The sequence below is a fragment of the Electrophorus electricus genome, chromosome 1, assembly GCF_041902795.1.
Source record: "Electrophorus electricus isolate QZ-2024a chromosome 1, ASM4190279v1, whole genome shotgun sequence".
Lineage (NCBI taxonomy): Eukaryota > Metazoa > Chordata > Actinopteri > Gymnotiformes > Gymnotidae > Electrophorus > Electrophorus electricus.
The window spans coordinates 15,001,221-15,006,220 of record NC_137497.1 but is presented as its reverse complement, the minus strand read 5'-3'; the positions used below and the strand labels follow the sequence as shown (position 1 = coordinate 15,006,220).

At 43.9% G+C, this 5,000-nt stretch overlaps 1 protein-coding gene across 2 annotated transcripts in view; it reads left to right on the top strand.

Moving 5' to 3' along the window:
* LOC145657374 (stonustoxin subunit beta-like) overlaps window positions 1-5,000 on the top strand; it is a 20,359-nt gene that overhangs the window by 12,382 nt on the left and 2,977 nt on the right. The window lies entirely within an intron of this gene.

Here is a 5,000-nt window from a genome sequence, read left to right as displayed (position 1 = left end):
ATTATCTGTGTGTGTGAGAGAGAGAGAGAGAGAGAGACAGAACTATTATCTGTGAGACAGAGAAAGAGAGAGACAGAACTATTATCTGTGAGACAGAGAGAGAGAGAGAGAGACAGAACTATTATCTGTGTGTGAGAGAGAGAGAGAGACAACTATTATCTGTGTGTGTGTGAGAGAGAGAGAGACAGAACTATTATCTGTGTGTGTGAGAGAGAGAGAGAGAGACAGAACTATTATCTGTGTGAGAGAGAGAGAGAGACAGAACTATTTTCCATTTGAGAGAGAGAGAGAGAGGGAGAGAGAGAGGGAGACAGAACTATTTTCCGTGTGAGAGAGAGAGAGAGAGACAAAACTATTATCCGTGTGAGAGAGAGAGAGAGAGAGAGAGACGGAACTATTTTCCGTGTGAGAGAGAGAGAGAGACAGAACTATTATCTGTGTGTGTGTGAGAGAGAGAGAGAGAGACAGAACTATTATCTGTGTGTGTGAGAGAGAGAGACAGAACTATTATCTGTGTGTGAGAGAGAGAGAGACAGAACTATTATCCATGTGAGAGAGAGAGAGACAGAACTATTATCTTTGTGTGTGAGAGAGAGAGAGAGAGAGAGACAGAACTATTATCTGTGTGAGCCCGAGAGAGAGAGACAGAACTATTATCCGTGTGAGAGAGAGAGAGAAAGAACTATTATCTGTGTGTTTGTGAGAGAGAGAGACAGATAACTATTTTCCGTGTGAGAGAGAGAGAGAGAGAGAGAGAGAGAGAACTATTATCTGTGTGTGTGAGAGAGAGAGAGAGAACTATTATCTGTGTGTGTGTGAGAGAGAGAGAGAGAGAGAGAACTATTATCTGTGTGTGTGAGAGAGAGACAGAACTATTATCTGTGTGTGAGAGAGAGAGACAGAACTATTATCTGTGTGTGTGAGAGAGAGAGAGAGACAGAACTATTATCTGTGTGTGTGAGAGAGAGAGACAGAGAGAGACAGAACTATTATCTCTGTGTGAGAGAGAGAGAGAGAACTATTATCTGTGTGTGAGAGAGAGAGAGAGAGAGACAGAACTATTATCTGTGTGAGCCCGAGAGAGAGAGAGAGAGAGAGAGAGAGAGAGAGAGAACTATTATCTGTGAGCCCGAGAGAGAGAGAGAGAGAGAGAGAGAGAGAGAGAGAGAGAGGGAGAGAGAGAGACAGAACTATTATCTGTGAGACAGAGAGAGAGAGAGCGCGACAGAACTATTATCTGTGTGTGAGAGAGAGAGAGAGAGAGAAAGCGAGAGAGAGACAGATCTATTATCTCTGTGAGAGAGAGAGAGAGAGAGAGAGAGACAGAACTATTATCTGTGTGTGTGTGAGAGAGAGAGAGACAGAACTATTATCTGTGTGTGTGTGAGAGAGAGAGAGAGAGAGACAGAACTATTATCTGTTTGTGAGAGAGAGAGAGAGAGACAGAGAGAACTATTTTCCGTGTGAGAGAGAGAGAGAGACAGAACTTTTATCTCTGTGTGTGAGAGAGAGAGAGAGAACGACAGAACTATTATCCGTGTGAGAGAGAGAGACAGAACTATTATCTGTGTGAGAGAGAGAGAGCGCGCGAGAGACAGAACTATTTTCCGTGGGAGAGAGAGAGAGAGACAGAACTATGTTGCGTGTGAGAGAGAGAGAGAGAGAGAACTATTATGCGAGTGAGAGAGAGAGAGCGCGCGAGAGACAGAACTATTTTCCGTGTGAGAGAGAGAGAGAGACAGAACTATTTTCCGTGTGAGAGAGAGAGAGAGACAGAACTATTATCCGTGTGAGAGAGAGAGAGAGACAGAACTATTATCCGTGTGAGAGAGAGAGAGAGACAGAACTATTATCTGTGTGAGAGAGACAGAACTATTATCCGTGTGAGAGAGAGAGAACTATTATCTGTGTGTGTGTGTGTGTGTGTGTGTGTGAGAGAGAGAGAGAGAGACACATAACTATTTTCCGTGTGAGAGAGAGAGAGAGAGAGACAGAACTATTTTCCGTGTGAGAGAGAGAGAGAGAGAGACAGAACTATTATCTGTTTGTGAGAGAGAGAGACAGAGAACTATTTTCCGTGTGAGAGAGAGAGAGAGCGACAGAACTATTATCTGTGTGTGTGTGAGAGAGAGAGAGAGACAGAACTATTATCCGTGTGAGAGAGAGAGAGAGACAGAACTATTATCTGTGTGTGAGAGAGAGAGAGAGAGAGAGAGAGAGAGAGAGAGAGAGAGAGAGACAGAAATATTATATGTGTGTGTGAGAGAGAGAGCGACAGAACTATTATCTGTGTGAGAGAGAGAGAGACAGTACTATTATCTGTGTGTGTGTGTGTGTGTGTGTGTGTGTGTGTGTGTGTGTGTGTGTGTGTGAGAGAGAGAGAGAGACAGAACTATTATCCGTGTGAGAGAGAGAGAGCGCGCGAGAGACAGAACTATTTTCCGTGTGAGAGAGAGAGAGAGACAGAACTATTTTCCGTGTGAGAGAGAGAGAGAGACAGAACTATTATCCGTGTGAGAGAGAGAGAGAGAGAACTATTATCCATGTGAGAGAGAGAGAGAGAGAGACAGAACTATTATCTGTGTGAGAGAGACAGAACTATTATCCGTGTGAGAGAGAGAGAACTATTATCTGTGTGTGTGTGTGTGTGTGTGTGTGTGAGAGAGAGAGAGAGAGACACATAACTATTTTCCGTGTGAGAGAGAGAGAGAGAGAGACAGAACTATTTTCCGTGTGAGAGAGAGAGAGAGAGAGACAGAACTATTATCTGTTTGTGAGAGAGAGAGACAGAGAACTATTTTCCGTGTGAGAGAGAGAGAGAGAGACAGAACTATTATCTGTGTGTGTGTGAGAGAGAGAGAGAGACAGATAACTATTTTCCGTGTGAGAGAGAGAGAGAGAGAGAACTATTATCTGTGTGTGAGAGAGAGAGAGAGAGAGAGAGAGAGAGAGAGAGAGAGAGAGACAGAACTATTATCTGTGTGTGTGAGAGAGAGAGCGACAGAACTATTATCTGTGTGAGAGAGAGAGAGACAGTACTATTATCTGTGTGTGTGTGTGTGTGTGTGTGTGTGTGTGTGTGTGTGTGTGTGTGTGTGAGAGAGAGAGAGAGAGAGAGACAGAACTATTATCCGTGTGTGAGAGAGAGAGAGAGACAGAACTATTTTCCGTGTGAGAGAGAGAGAGAGAGACAGAACTATTTTCCGTGTGAGAGAGAGAGAGACAGAACTATTATCCGTGTGAGAGAGAGAGAGAGCGAGACAGAACTATTATCTGTGTGTGAGAGAGAGAGAGACAGAACTATTATCCGTGTGAGAGAGAGAGAGAGAGAGAGAGAGACAGAACTATTATCTTTGTGTGTGAGAGAGAGAGAGACAGAACTATTATCTGTGTGAGCTCGAGAGAGAGAGACAGAACTATTATCCGTGTGAGAGAGAGAGAGAGAGAGACAGAACTATTATCCGTGTGAGCGAGAGAGAGAGAGAGAGAGACAGAACTATTATCTGTGTGTTTGTGAGAGAGAGAGAGACAGAACTATTATCTGTGTGTGTGTGAGAGAGAGAGAGAGAGAGAGAGACAGAACTATTATCTGTGTGTGTGAGAGAGAGAGAGAGACAGAACTATTATCTGTGTGAGCCCGAGAGAGAGAGAGAGAGAGAGAGACAGAACTATTATCTGTGTGAGCCCGAGAGAGAGAGAGAGAGAGAGAGAGAGAGGGAGAGAGGGAGAGAGAGCGACAGAACTATTATCTGTGTGAGAGACAAATAGAGAGAGAGAGAGAGACAGAACTATTATCTGTGTGTGTGTGAGAGAGAGAGAGAGAGAGAGAGAGACAGAACTATTATCTGTGTGTGTGAGAGAGAGAGAGAGAGAGAGAGAGACAGAACTATTATCTGTGTGTGTGTGAGAGAGAGAGAGAGAGAGAGACAGAACTATTATCTGTGTGTGTGAGAGAGAGAGAGAGAGACAGAACTATTATCTGTGTGTGAGGGATTGAGAGCGAGACAGAACTATTATCCGTGTGAGAGAGAGAGAGCGAGAGACAGAACTATTTTCCGTGTGAGAGAGAGAGAGAGAGACAGAACTGTTATCTGTGTGTGAGAGAGAGAGAGACAGAACTATTATCCATGTGAGAGAGAGAGAGACAGAACTATTATCTTTGTGTGTGAGAGAGAGAGAGAGAGAGAGACAGAACTATTATCTGTGTGAGCCCGAGAGAGAGAGACAGAACTATTATCTGTGTGTTTGTGAGAGAGAGAGACAGATAACTATTTTCCGTGTGAGAGAGAGAGAGAGAGAACTATTATCTGTGTGTGAGAGAGAGAGAGAGAGAGACAGAACTATTATCTGTGTGTGTGAGAGAGAGAGAGAGTGACAGAACTATTATCTGTGTGTGAGAGAGAGAGAGAGAGACAGAACTATTATCTGTGTGTGTGAGAGAGAGAGACAGAGAGAGACAGAACTATTATCTCTGTGTGAGAGAGAGAGAGAGAACTATTATCTGTGTGTGAGAGAGAGAGAGAGAGAGACAGAACTATTATCTGTGTGAGCCCGAGAGAGAGAGAGAGAGAGAGAGAACTATTATCTGTGAGCCCGAGAGAGAGAGAGAGAGAGAGAGAGAGAGAGGGAGAGAGAGAGACAGAACTATTATCTGTGAGACAGAGAGAGAGAGAGCGAGACAGAACTATTATCTGTGTGTGTGTGTGTGAGAGAGACAGAACTACTATCTGTCTGGGAGGGAGAGAGAGAGAGAAAGCGAGAGAGAGACAGATCTATTATCTCTGTGAGAGAGAGAGAGAGAGAGAGAGAGAGAGACAGAACTATTATCTGTGTGTGTGAGAGAGAGAGAGACAGAACTATTATCTGTGTGTGAGAGAGAGAGAGAGAGACAGAACTATTATCTGTGTGTGTGTGTGAGAGAGAGAGAGAGAGAGAGAGAGAGAGACAGAACTATTATCTGTTTGTGAGAGAGAGAGAGAGAGACAGAGAGAACTATTTTC